At 36.6% G+C, this 15,870-nt stretch overlaps 1 pseudogene; it reads left to right on the top strand.

The window, feature by feature from the left end:
- Positions 1-5,124: 5,124 nt before the first annotated feature.
- Positions 5,125-5,810, top strand: LOC108394340 (THAP domain-containing protein 2 pseudogene; annotated as a pseudogene).
- Positions 5,811-15,870: the final 10,060 nt, after the last annotated feature.

Genomic DNA, 15,870 nt, shown 5'->3' with positions numbered 1-15,870 from the left:
TTTCACGTTTACATTTTCAGTTTTGAATTACTGGCTAGTTTTCTATAGTTTACAATATTTTCATGCAATAACTTCAGTCATCTAGGATATTGTTACCCTGTAGTCTGCAGGCCCCAAGTATTCTGGAGGTTTGTACTTCAAGTCTGCTCTAATTGACTGAAGTGGTAAACTGAAATGCTTATGGCCATTTGATCACATTTCTGGTAATAGTGTTCCTGGAGTTAATCAGACTGTTACAGGGTCTGTAACATAGAAAATGTTGACTGTAATTGAAATTATTCTTTCAAAGCCTCTAAAGCTCCTAATAAAAAAAAAACAAAATTAATTTGTTTTTTGGGCTCAATGTGCCCCCTCTCCCCTTAAATTTTTACAAGTGGCTGTATTTGGAGATGGGTCCTCTAAGATGGTAATTAAAGTGAACGACATCATAAGATTTGGGCCTTCACCTGCTAGGAGAAGAAACAAGCAGAGCGCTTGTTCTCTCCCTCTGCACTTGCGCAGGCTGGGCCACAGGACAACAAAGCAAATGTTTCTGTCTACAAGCCAGAGGAGAGCTCTCACCTGACCCCAAGCCTGTCCAACCTAGATCTGGGACTAATAGCTTTCAGAACTGTGGAAAGTACATTTCTCTTGTTTGAGTCAACCAGCCTATAGTATTTATTACAACAGCCTGAGCAGACTAATATTATTTATAGATGACAGAATGTTAAGATTAATCCCAATCAGGGGTCATAAAAGGTATCATTCCCCTATGATGTTAGGAACAAAATTTAGAGAATGTACATATCTCATACTTCCAGTGCCCTTTGGTATCTAAATGCTTTAAAAAATTCCACAATTAGGGATTATCTTTGGGCTTTTTTTCCTCCCATTCTGATGGCCAAACATTTAAGAGAAAAATCTAGGTTTCTGCATAGTTCCTGGTGGTGAGGCTATTGGAAAGGTGTTACTAGAAGAAGCTAAGAAACAGACATCAAGGTTGAGACTCATTGCAGGCAGTTTCTACCTGCTCCAAGATCTCCCTTCTCTTACTCTCCAGAGTGGCATCCTGATACATTAAGACAGGAGTATCTCTTTATCTTCTATTTGCCATTAGAGTACAATTCACTCTATTGCCAACAGTCTGAATGTGACAGAACTGCATTCTGAAGTGATAACTCAGGCTGGCCTTCAAAAATGAAATTATGTAGTTCCCTGTCAACCAAGATTAATACACCGCTCCTCTCCCAATGCAAATGGACACACACACACACACACACACACACACACACACACCCCACCACCACCATACATCTTATGTATAAACTAGAAACACTGGCTTTAAATATCTCATTTTAAAATATGCTTTTTTTTTAATGAGTGACCCACATGTCCTCTTCCTTAACAAATAATCTTGTGTTAGAATACAAATGGGTTTGAAAAAAAATTGCAAAATATAAACATTTTTCCAGAACCTGTTATTATTTTTATCTGGTGATTTGCTTTGGAAAAAAATGAAGATAATCTGATTCAGACTAGATTGATAAAATAGTGAAATCATTTCAAGGTTAGACTCCATAAGCAAAAAAAGAAAGAGAAAAATAGTATGATTGCTATTGATGTGATCATTATATAGAATCTATGTAAATATGCTGAAAGCATAATAAAATCCAGAGATGAGACTAAGTTTGAAATTCCCTCAAAATTCAAACAAGGAGGTTTTGGGTTAAAAGAAGTGAGAAAAATAATTTCTACAAATTTTAATTTCAAAATTATGAGACATGAAGACTGAAAAACACATCTAAAAGTGAAATAAAGAAAGAGGAATTATTGACTATCCATATCCAGAAATGACTCTCCTTTGAGACATGGAAAGCTTAAAGCCTGCTCTTAGATATGGCCATGTCACTACGAAAATTCTTTTGTCGCAATTTCCTTTTGTTGCAAATCATTTTAGAGAAAACATGAATCTGGTAAGAACTCTGGGGATTATGGATCCAGCACTTTGATTCTACAAACATGTGTTGCCTGCCTACTGTGTAACAGTTCTGGGCATCTCTGACAAGCTGTGAGCCCCTAGTGGTACATGCACAGCGTGGCCAAGTCCAGCTCCTTTCCTCGTAAAAGGGCTCCATTTTCTTGTACATAAAGGAAACCTACATTGCTTAACGATGTCAAGGAAAATGAAAAGCATTGTGAACCTCCCTCTGTGATGTGTTTCAGCATTACTAGAACAAACTTTTTCTAGAATGAATAAATGAATTCAGCCCTTGATTGACAGCTCTCACAGATGGAACTTTGCTTTTGAAAACAACCTAATCCTACAGCCCCAGAGTTGCTACTAAATCCAAGTTATTACCATATACGGCAGACAAAATCTATTTCTCCTTCTTCTTTCTCAACAGACACAGAGAAACCTGGCCAAAAAACTGTATGATAATGCTTCATGAGCTCACAGACATTAGTGATATTACTATGACACAAAATCCACCTCAGAAATAGCTGTTGGTGACAGTCCTTGACTTCCAAGACAGGAAAGAATGACTTGTGAAAATAAATGTATCCATGAAATTCAATATTTCAAATTACTTTGCATGGATTAAATTTTAAAATATTTCTTCTACCACTTCAGAAATAAAATACATTAAATTTTTTGTGGTATTAACAACTTTGGATGTAACAAATGTGATTTAGTGATTTTGAAGTCATTCCATCTAGTACTTGGACTTCCTTCTCTTATCCACATTGCCTGCCAGTTTTTTGCTTGTTTGTTTTTGTTTAGTTTTGTTTGCCTGCCAGTTTTTACTGGCCTCGCTCTATTGAATATACGATTTTAAGCTAAGAAGTAGTTACTGTGAGCTCTTTATACTGAAAACCTCAGAGCAGTGCAATTCAGGCTGGAATCACGTAACAATTCCTGGGCCTCACCTTGGAGATGATGATTTAGCAGAACTCAAGTGTACTCAGGAATATGCAGGCTGAATGATATCAGCCCCATCTACGCCCATGTATTTCTAGATCAAGTGGTTTAGTAAGCACCTGATGGGAAGCAGGGAATTATGGGAAACTACAAGGGAACATCTGTGTTCTTGTTCTTAGGAAATGGACAGTGAGATTTCAGGTAAGAGGAGTAAGTGCTCTCCAAATTATTCCCAAGTGTTTCAGAGAGAAAGATTGACAGAATGAAAGAGAGGAAATGGTAAGGCAAACAGTGCTAAACGTAAATGGTTAGCAAATTTCTAAAGTGTATATGGGATCTCATTGTACTATTTGCCAATTTACCCTAAATTTAAAATTATATCTAAAATATGAGAAATCCCTGTTGAGATGGGGTTTGTAACTATGTAGGAAAAGGGCAGAATAGAATTGTGGGACTAACATTGTATCTTAGGAACATGGCATTGCAACTGGATGGAGTTTATTGCTACCAGGAAACTAAAAGAAAGTGCACTTTAGATGGCCCCCTGTGTGCATGTGCGTGTGTGCATGTGTTTATGTTCAAGTCATGTATCTTGGTGTGTGTGAATTCCTATACATAATACATACATATGCACATACACACATATATAATAACAATCCTCACAACTCCATTAGGTTCATATTGTAATCATCTATATTATATGAAGAGATAAACTCATTTTAAGTAAGTTTTATGTGTGCTTGAATGAATAGGTATTAACCATATCAATAATAATCACTAATTTTTATGTACATTATTTTTAATGTTCACAAGAGCCTTGTAAGGTAAGAGTAACTATTCTATTCTATAGGAAAAGGCACATAATTAGTTTGCTACCCAGTTATTAAATAGCACAGCCAGGATTTAAACTGTGTTGTGTCTGATTCCAAAGTCTGTGTCCATCCAACTACATGGTGCTTGTAACCTCCATGTGAGGCCCTGCCAGCCTCCAGGGTCTGGTTCTGTGGTCTGCTGGGAAGCCACCTCCACAAGGCCCATGGCCACGCTCAAGTAAGGAGCTGCTGCTGTTACTGAAACTGGTCCTCTTCACCAAAGCCAAATCTTAAAACACAGTGACAAGGCTTTCAGGAAAGGAATAGTCTATAATTTACCAACAACTGAGGGTGTGGCAGACTCAAGCCTTACAGAACCACTGTCCCTTCAAAGCCCAATTTATGGCTTTTAAAGAGGGAATAGAGGGTGAGAGGCTGTGGTATCCACGACCACAGGCATGTGAAGTTGAAACCTGAAGGATCCGAGCAGATATTCTTGCACCAATTCAAGTTTTTTTTTAATGGAATCTACCTCAGTACCCTGGGGCAAGATGTCTTGGGATGTATAAAATCAGCTTTCTGCATTATCTCTGACCCTGAGACTTAGAAAATAGGGAGGACAAAGGCACACCGCCACCTGTGAGTGGTTACAAGGTTCTGGGGCTGCATGAGTTCATATTCCAGTTAACGTTAGTATTGAATTGTGAACTCCAAGGACTGAATCCCCTTTTCTCCTGTTACATTGTCTCCAGTTAGAAGTTGAAGGGGGGCTTTCCATGGTACTTGTTACAAGTAAAATCACCTGAAGCTGTATACTGATAGAGCAATACAACAATCCTCAGCAAACAGAGAGATAGGTCACTGTGTGTGAGAGAGAGAATAAAGGAGTAGCAACAGCGCACGCCATCCTGCTCCAAAGTGAGCCCATTCACTCAACACTAAGCAGCACAATGCTGATGAGTTTTGTCCAATTCACTGGAGACTATTTCCTTTTTAAAAATATGTGCAATGATGCCTGCCTTTTACAGCTCCAAACTGTCAGCTTGATTCTATTCCTTCCGCAAATATTAAGTATCTACTATCAGGTTGGTACAATTTTAAGATGATAAGATATTGGATATTGCTTAATAGTAAGACACCAAAATTATTTCAAGAAGAAATAGATTTTTAAAAATTTCATAGATCTTGAAAACATAGATGATTAAAAGATAAAGAACAAAGACACACACACACACACACACACACACACACACAACCTTTTTCCCACCCTGACCCGGCCTCTCCACTCAGCTCAGTGGGCCCTTCCCCTGCCTTTCTTGCCCATCCTCTACCCGAAGGAATCGTAGCAAGCAGCCAGCGCCCCGGAACACGCTTAAGACAGCTCCGAAAGCTCCGAATGAGGGGGAACGGGAAATGTCGACCAATTGCGCCACAGCGGGCTGTGCTACCACCTGCAGCAAGCACAGGAACATCAGCTTCCACAGGCTTCCTCTGGATCCTAAAAGAAGAAAAGAATGGGTTCGCCTGTTAGGTGCAAAAATTTTGTGCCAGGAAAACATACTTTTCTTTGTTCAAAGCAATTTGAAGCCTCCTGTTTTGACCTAACAAGACAAACTTGATGCCTTAAAATGGATGCTACTCAAACCATTTTTTCATTTTTGTACACATACAAGGCCTATGAAACTCAAGTCAAAGAATCTTCTGAAGAGAAACAACAGCTGTACTCCAACTGGACCATCTAATTTAAAAATTAAACATTAGTAGTCAGCAAGTCTTACCTGAACACAGTTATGCCTTTAGGAATCAAACGGAGACAAAAAAAAGGATAATTAAACTGGAAAAAGAAATAGCAAGCTGAAGAAGGAAAATGAAAACTTTCCTACAAAAAGAACACAGAGCAACTCGAAGATGGATCAAAGCCACGTGCTTGGTGAAGAATCTAGAAGCAAATAACATATTAGCTAAGGCCGTATCAGAACACATTTTACCAACTGCCTTAAGCAGTCTTCATTTGGAAAATTTCAAGATTCTTGAACAAGATCAGTAAGATAAATCGCCAGTTCTCTAAGCCTAAACAGACCAAAAGCACCTTCATTTAAAGTTAATCTGCATAGAACTTGATGCCCATCTTTAATTTTGTTCAAAGGTAAAGATATTTAAGAAAAGTATGCCAGAATTGAGTATTTAAGTTTTACTTAAAGCAACACTATTACTATATAATTTACAAAGACTTGATTACAAAAAAATGGAACACTTCTCATGAAACTTTTATTTAAAAAAGAATGGAAGTACCTCACATGAGAATTAACTACTTAAAAATTCTTGCTAGGAAATTGTATGTTTACAAGGTATTTTGTGTTTTTGTTTTTTAAACTACTTTTAAAAATGGTCTATGACAAGTGATGTGATTAATTTATATTAGAAAATTTTTTTCCTGTGCCAAAATTAGAATATTACATTTTAAATGAGTTGTAAAGTAGGAACTAGCCAACATTAAATATGATTTTAAAATAGCTGGGCTTTGTTTTAAATTATTATTGGCACTGCGATTTGAAAAATTTATAGAAAAACACCTGAGGTACAGGGCAAGTTCTTTTATTTAAACCTTCCATATTTTTTCAACAGTAACAGTAATTTGTTTACCAGTGAAAAGTAATCATGGCCTCCCCTGCAAAAATATTAGCTTTTAAAATAGATTGTAAAATATTTTGAAAATAGTATTTTTGAATGCAAAGTATCATTGATTCATCCAAGCTAGGAAAGGCCTCAATTACCTCAGACTGGTACAAACTGGTAGTTGATTATTTTTATTTTCTAAGAAAATATGTTGTGAAATAATGTACAGATCAGGATCTAGCTTTTACCTTAGTCAAACAGAAAGATAAATGTGTACTGCTCTGTCATAATAAAAATACTACTTTACAGTTTCAAAAAAAAAGAAAAAGAACAAAGAAAACCTGCCCAAAATTCTTATTGTGTGGATGTCAGATCTCTAAGTTGGACTTACCAGATAAGCATTGTTCCATTCAGGCTGCTGTAACTTGATAGACTGAGGGCCCACTTCCTGGCTTATAGAGGGTGTCTCCTTGCTGTGTCCTCACATAATGGAAGGGCCATAGACGCTCCCTGGCATCTGTTTTATAAAGGCGTTAAGCTCTTCATGAAAGGTCCTCAGTATATAGCAAACATCAAGTTAAATGTGAATTTCAGATAAACTATTCTTTTTGTACATTAAGTACTTCCCAAATATTGCATAAGAAACATTTAAAGTAGAGACACCAGGTCAATCTTAGAGTTGAACAAATTGTTTATTCACCCAGTATCACAAGAAAGATGCACGGGATGCCAAGCCTGTGCCTGTAAGAGTGGAAGAAAGAATCATCATAGGATCTGGGCTTTGGCTGGTTCATTTGGAGACTGATCTAAGAAAGTAGAGGTTTTCTCTACATGGGATGCTATCAGAAAATGGAGGCAATTTCATGATTGAGTACTCCAATAATTTGTATCTTTACAGAGGATAGATTGGAATAATGTGAATTTGTAATAGATAAAGAAGTAAACTTATTCATTTAGGCTAAGAGAGGAGGTGTTTGGCATTTTGTGGGAGACACAGTTAAATTCTCTTTGTCTGTGATTAGACAGAATTATGAAGTGACTGAGTTTTGTTTCATTTTGTCATGGTCTAAGAGTAACCTTTTCTGGAGTTGGTACTCTGAGAGATTACATCCAACAGGAGAAATGCACGACCTCGCAGAAAGCACCAGGTCAGTTTCTGAAGGCCAAGGGCTGTTTTCTTTTGTGTTCTTTAAAGTATGTGAGTATATTTTAAATATTGTATAGATACAGCTAAATTTTTCAGTGGTACAAAATCATACTCCCATCAACAGGAAGAAAGCCCAGTTCACTACAGCTTTTCCATGAGTATTTGACATACCTATAGCTTTTGCCCTGGAACTTCAATCTTCCTTATCAAACTGCCTTCTTAACCTTTTCTACGTAACATCTACCAAGAGCAGCAGACATAACACTGACCTCCTGATCTTCTTCTCTGCCCTCCTTCAGCCCGTGCTCTTCCTACTGTTCCTGTTACCACATTAGAAAACAGGAACTTCGTATTTTTCAGCTGTGGGGGACAAATCCTTGGAATCAACCCTTCACTCCTCTCTTTTGCTCACCTCCTACTTCTAATGCCTACATCCCAGAAGCACCATTTAAAATGTGCCCAGAATATGACCATGGCCTCCCAACTCTACTACCTCAGGCCAAGTCACCAACATCACTCACAGGATGGACATTACTGTTTCCCCTCCTTTAGTTCCTGTCCTCTCACATCCTACAACCCTCACAGCAAGTAGATTTACCTGCACTGTTGTGAAGTCCCATTTGTCACTTTTCACCTCAAAGCCCTCCAGTGATTTCTCATTTCATCCCTTGTAGCCCATCTATAGCAGACTGCAATCTCACAGCCTACCCAGTCTCACCCTCTGTGATCTGTCCACCTCACTGTCTGTAACCCCACATCTTGTTCACTGCACTCCAGACACATTAGTTCCTTGCTGTTCTTTTTAACACATGGGACCGGTATATTATATATACAAATAAATTATATGATAATGCAGTATATGATTAATATAATATGCAACAATTATATATAAATTGATTATACATAGTAATATATATGTGCTATATATATAATATATATAGTTATATATTATATATAAATAAGATATATAGAATTATATAGTGTATATATACAAATTATATCTATGTATCTGTATATATACATGTAAATATACATATGTGTGTGTCTGCGCAATATGTGTGTATGTGTATTTAAGATAACTGTGTGATAACCTATAGTTGGCTCTTCCTCCAAACTATTGATTTTTCACCTAATCTATTACTAATCTTTGTTATGACTTTTGTTAAAGGATTTTGAGCCAATATTTGGCACATTTACCTTACTCCCTCTCCCTCAGAAATGGTAAATAGGGCTCAATGACCACTGGAATGTTGAACTGAGAGCTGAAGAACAGAAGATCAGCTTCAGAATCCTTCATCAAATGGCAAATAAGGTACTACACTCAAACTATTAGTGTCACCATTTGAAAAATATCCTATTTATCAATCTTAAAATTGAACATCAAATAGCTAGAGCAGATTGTATATCATTCCTTATAGAACAATATTCTGTGTACAAGCAATGGGATAAACAGTAATACAATGTGCAGAATCCATGCTGAAGTCCTCCAAATATAATTCTTAGCGACCAAATTGGAAATCTATGGGTATTATAATCATAATAATGAAAGGCTCTGGGTTATAAGAGCAGAATTGATTCAATGTTCTGAAAACAAATAGTGTTTTGACACAGATTTTATTTAAAATATATAATTAATGCATCTTTCTCATCAGAAATAGAAGGTAAGGTCTTAGAATATCTATATGTAGTTTCAGTCTGCTAAATCAGTGTAGACTGACATCCATACACAGCATGAGGCAGATGTCACAAAGCACAGACCAATTTGCATAAGAGTGGAAGTCGAAGTTTATATAAACACATTCTAGGAAACAGTTTTGGATATTCTAATATTTAGGCATCATTAAATATTGATTATTTACATAAAAGTGCAGAGGAGATCTGTGCAATTCAGAGCACTTCTGATAAAATTGCTTTGTTTGGAGTATTTTTCAGAGAATTCATTAGTAGGCATAATTAGAAACTAATTCTGATTGTGATAAAATCATAATAGTTGAGATAATAAATACTATGAAGGATCATTATAAGGTTTAAAAGAACAGAACAAATTATAGTTGAAACACAAAATTTTGACAATCATTGTGTTAAAAAATAAATAGTACATAATTTCCAGCATTTTACTGAAGCCCTTGCTAATGCAATAAAATAAGAAAGGGAAATAAAAGGAATTCAAACTGGGGAAACATGAATCATTCTTTGAAGATAACATGATCATCTGTGTGGAAAATCTGAAAGAATAGACTAATAAGCAAGGTGGAAGAAAACAAGGTTATAAAATATGAAAGTTAATTGCTTTCCTATACACTAATAAAAAACAAATATAATTTAAAATTAAGAACACAATACAATTTACATTAGTACGAATCTGACAAAATATGTGTAATATCTATATGAGGAAAAGTATAAAACCAACAAATAAAATCAAAGAATAAACAAAATATATGTCATGTTCATGAATAGGAAGACATTGTTGATAAGATGTCAGTTCTTCACAATTTAAAGAGATTCATTGCAATCCCAATCAGGTTTTAGCAAGTTATTTTATGGACACCATCAAACTGATTCTAAAATTTGTATGGAGAGTAAAGACCCAGAACAGTCAACAGATATTGAAGGGGAAGAACAAAGTTGAAAGACTAATGATATCTGACTTCAAAAATTAATAATAAGCTACAGAAGTTAAGAGTGTAGGACTGACAAAAGAAAACAAATATAGATCAATGGAACAGAATGTGGGACCCAGTAGTAAACTCTTATAAATATAGATAGCTCATTTTTGACAAAGGAGTAAAGGCAATATGATGGAACAAAGATATTCTCTCTAACAAATAGTTCTGGAACAGCTGGCCATCTACGTACAAATGGTGAATCTAGTCACAGAGCTTACCCCTTTCACAAAAATTACCACAAAATCTATCATAGACCTAAATGTAGAATGCAAAGCTATAAAATGCTTACAAGATAACAGAGGAGAAAACCTAGATGATTTTAGTTATAGTGATGCCTTTTTAATTACAAGACAAAAAGAGATCCATGAAAAAAATAATTGATAACCTGAACTTCATTGAACTTTGAATCTTATTCTCTACAAAAGACAAGGTTAAGAAATTAGAAGAAAAGACACAGATTAAAATATTTGCAAATGACACATCTAATAAAATACTATTCTCAAAAATATATAAAGAACACTTAAAACTAGACAATAAGAACAAAAAAGCCAATTAAAACCTGGGGCCAAGATGGCAGCATGAGAGGTGAGACAGAGAACTCTACCCAAAACCACATATAGTATGAAAATATAGTTAACACAACTAACCCTAAAACAGCAACAGGAAAGAAGCCTGCACTGGACTGTACACACCTGGAGAACAGAGCAGAACTCATGAAACAGGGTAACGTACCAAAGCCTTGATCCAGCAGGACCCAAGACCTTTGCCCACCCCAGCTCACTGGTAGAAGGAAGACAAATGGAGCAGGGAGGGGCTGGAAATCTAGAACTGCTGAACAGCCAACCTTGGAGATCTAGTTTGGAACAAAACCCAACATTGTGTAGTGCTCTGAAGGCTGGTGGGGCTGGGGAGCTGGGACAGTTGGAGTGCTTGAGAGACTGGGATTCCATCTGTTTGTGGAAGTTGGGGATAAACATATAGCCACTCTGGGACAAAGGAAAGGTGGCAGTCTGAGAGGCATCCTAGCAGTGAGAGGGCCACTGAAAGGGGAGGGTTTGCACAGAGCTTGCTGCACAGAAGAAGGGATAGGTGAACAAGTTTGTATGGGCATGCTATGCCCAGCAGGTTGGGAAATTTCAGGAGCTTCAGGAGTTCCATCCCCCTGGTTGGCTACTCAGGTCTGAGGCCCTTCACTGTTACGTGCAGCCTGCTGCAACTTCCTCCTGGCCTTCTGGCACGAACTTGCAAAACGGAAGACACTGTGCTGGCATCAGGTCACCCAGAGGGAGGCCCCACCTACAACAACTAGAGATCAAAGCAGAGGCTTACACCTGTGAGCTTGGTCCAATGGTTCTGACAGTGGAGACAGGCACTACAACCGGGAAGCAGGGAAAAGCTCTTTCCTCCCTCCAGACACCAGTGCTGCTTCCCTGTGACCCCCCCAACCTCACTCCAGGGGCTAAGCAGCTCCACAGGCTAGAGATTCTGGGCACTAGAGGGTGTCACATAGAAATATAAAGCATCAAAGAAACCTGGTTCAGACCAAAATCTCACAAACCCCCCAAAAAGGGTTAAATGAAACTGAACTCACCATTCTTCCGGAAAGAGAGTTTAAAATAAAAATCATAAACATGCAGAAAAATATTCAAGAACTCAGAGACAAATTTAGGACAGAGATTCAATCATTAAGAAATTCCATATCTGAAATGAAACTTATAATGGAGGGATTTAAAAGCAGATTAGATGTAGTAGAAGAGATGATAAATGGAATAGAAATTAGAGAAGAGGAATACAAAGAAGCTGAGGCACAGAGAAAAAAAGGATCTCTAAGAATGAAAGAATATTGAGGGAAATGTGTGACCAATCCAAACAGAACAATATTTGCATTATAGGGGTACCAGAAAAAGAAGACAGAGAAAAAGGGATCGAAAGTGTCACTGAGGAGGTAATTGCTGTAGACATTCCCAGTCTGCAGAAGGAGATAGTCTCTCAGACCATGAAGGTGCACAAATCTTCCAACACAAGGAACCCAAGAAGACAACATCAAGACATATAATAATTAAAATTGCAAAGATCAAGGATAAAGACTGACTTTTAAAAGCAACTAGAGAGAGAAAAAAGATCACATACAAAGGAAAACCCGCCAGACTGTCATCAGATTTCTCAACAGAAACCTTACAGGCCAGAAGGGAGAGGCAGGATATATTGAGCGCAATGAAAAAGAGGGGCATCAAACCAAGAACACTCTATCCGACAAGCTTACATTTAAATTTGAAGGAGGGATTAAACAATTTAAAGATGAGCAAAAGCTGAGAGAATTTGCCTCTCACAAACCACCTCTATAGTGCATTTTGGAGGGACTCCTATTGATGGAAGTATTCCTAAGTCTAAATAGCTGTCACCAGGGGAAATAAAACCACAGCAAAGTAGGACAGTTAATTACTATGAAGATGCAAAATCAAATCAACAACCCCCAAAGTCAATCAAGGGATAGAAAAAGAGTACAGAATATGAGACCTAACATATAAAGAATGCAAGAGGAAGAAAAAGGAGGGAAAAAAAAGAACATTTAAGTTGTGTTTTTAATACCATACTAAGTGAGTTAAGTTAGACTCTTAGATAGTAAGGAAGTTACCACTGAATGTTTGGTAGCCACAAATCTAAAGCCTGCAATGACAATAAGTACATACCAGTCAATAATCACCCTAAACATAAATGGCCTGAATGCACCAATAAAACGACATAGAGTCACTGAATGGATAGAAAAACAAGACCTGTCTATATGCTACATACAAGAGACTCACTTCAAACCCAAAGACATACACAAACTGAAAGTAAAGGGACAGAAAAATCTATTTTATGCAACAAATAGTAGGGAGAAAAAAGCAGGAGATGAAGTCCTTGTATCAGAAAAAATAGACTGCAAAACAAAGAAAGCAGCAAGAGACAAAGAAGGACATTACAGAATGATAAAGGAGCCAGTCCAACAAGAGGATATAACTATTATAAATATATATGCACCCAACACAGGATCACCTATATATGTGAAACAAATAATAAGAGAATTAAAGGGGGAAATAGAATGCAATGCATTCATTTTAGGAGACTTCAACATACCACTCAATCCAAAGGACACATCAACCAGAAAGAAAATAAGTAAAGAGTCAGAAGCACTGAAAAACGTATAATAATAGATGGACCTAACAGTCATCTACAGAATACTCTATCCAAAAGCAACAGGATACACATTCTTCTCAATAGCACATGGAACATTTTCAAGAATAGATCATATACTAGGCCACAAAAAGAGCCTCAGTAAATTCAAAAAGATTCATATGGTACCAACCAACTTCTCAGATCAAAATGTATGAAACTAGAAATAAATTACACACAGAAAATGAAAAAGCACACAAACACATAGAGGCTTCACAACATGCTCCTAAATAATCAATGGATCAATGATCAAATAAAAACAGAGATCAAGCAATATATGGAGACCAATGACAGCAATAATTCAACATGGCAAAAATTGATGGGATGCAGGAAAGGCTGTGTTAAGAGAAAAGTATATTGCAATACAGGCCTACTTTAAGAAATAAGAACAATCCTAAATGATCAGTCTAAATTCACAATTAACAAAACTAGAAAAGGAAGAACAAACGAGGCCCAAAGTCATTAGAAGGAGGCAAACAATAAAGATTAGAGAGGAAATAAATAAAATTGAGATGAATAAAACAATAGAAAGAACCAATGAAAGAAAGAGCTAGTTCTTTGAGCAAATAAACAAAATAGATAAAACCCCTAGCCAGACTTATTAAGAAAAAAAGAAAGTCAACACACATAAACAGAATCAGAAATGAGAAAGGAAAAACCCCTTCGGACACTACAGAAATACAAAGAATTATGAGAGGATACTATGAAAAATTATATGCTAACAAACTGGATAACCTAGATGAAATGGACAACTTTCTAGAAAAATACAACCTTCTAAGTCTGACCCAGAAAGAAACAGAAAATCTTTTTAGACCAATTACCAGCAAGGAAATTGAATTGGTAATCAAAAAACTACCTAAGAACAAAACTCATGGACCATATGGTTTCACTGCTGAATTTTATCAAACATTTAGTGAAGACCTAATACCCATCCTCCTTAAACTTTTCTATAAACTAGAAGAGCGGGGAAGATTCCTATACTTATCCTACAAGGCCAGCATCACTCTAATTCCAAAACAAGGCAAAGACACCACAAAAAAAGAAAATTACAAACCAATATCCCTGATGAATATAGATGCAAAAATACTCAACAAAATATTAGCAAACCGAATTCAAAAATACATAAAAAAATCATCCATCATGATCAAATGGGATTCATCCCAGGGATGCATGGATGGTACAACATTTGAAAACCCATCAACATCATCCACCACATCAACAAAAGGAAGGACAAAAACCACATGATCATCTCCATAGATGCTGAAAAAGCATTCAACAAAATTCAACATCCATTCATGATAAAAACTCTTAACAAAAATGGGCACAGAGGGCAAGTACTTGAACATAATAAAGGCCATATATGACAAACCCACAGCCAACATTATACTTGACAGCAAGAAGCTGAAAGCTTTTCCTATAAGATTGGGAACAAGACAAGGATGGCCACTCCCTCACTTTTATTCAACAAAGTACTGGAGGTCTTAGCCATGGCAATCAGAACACAAAGAAATAAAATGTTTCCAGATTGGCAAGGAAGAAGTTAAACTGTTCCTGTTTGCAGATGACATAATATTGTACATATAAAACCCTAAAGAATCCATTCCAAAATTACTAGATCTAATATATGAATTCATCAAAGTTGCAGGATACAAAATTAATACACAGAAACTGTGCTATTCCTATACACTAATGATGAATTAGCAGAAAGAGAAATCAGGAAAACAATTCCATTCACAATTGCATCTAAAAGAATAAAAGACCTAGGAATAAACCTAATGAAAGAAGTGAAAGACCTATACTCTGAAAACTACAAGACACTCATGAGAGAAATTAAAGAAGATACCAATAAATGGAAACACATCCCGTGTTCATGGATAGGAAGAATTTATACTGTCAAAATGGCCATCCTGCCTAAAGCAATCTATAGATTCAATGCAATCCCTATCAAAATACCAACAGCATTCTTCAGTGAACTGGACAAAATCATCCTAAAATTCATATGGAACCACAAAAGACCTCGAATAGCCAAAGCAATTCTGAGAAGGAAAAATAAAGCAGGGGGAATTACGCTCCACGACTTCAAGTTCTACTACAAAGCCACAGTAATCAAGATAATTTGGTACTGGCACAAGAACAGACCCATACACCAATGGAATAGACTAGGAGCCCTGATATAAACCCAAGTACATATGGTCAATTAATATATGATAAAGGAGCCATGGACATACAATGGGGAAATGACAGCCTTTTCAACAGCTGGTGTAGGCAAAACTGGACAGCTACATGCAAGAGAATGAAACTGGATTATTGTTTAACCCCATACAGAAAAGTAAACTTGAAATGGATTAAAGACTTGAATGTAAGTCTTGAAAATATAAAACTTCTAGAAGACAACATAGGCAAACATCTCCTGAATATAAACATGAGCAACTTGTTCCTGAACCCATCACCTCGAGAAAGGGAAAGAAAGGCAAAAATGAACTTATGGGACTACATCAAACTAAAATTTTTCTTACA

This window comes from Manis javanica, chromosome 6 (genome assembly GCF_040802235.1).
Source record: "Manis javanica isolate MJ-LG chromosome 6, MJ_LKY, whole genome shotgun sequence".
Lineage (NCBI taxonomy): Eukaryota > Metazoa > Chordata > Mammalia > Pholidota > Manidae > Manis > Manis javanica.
This window is presented reverse-complemented; position numbering and strand designations above follow the sequence as displayed.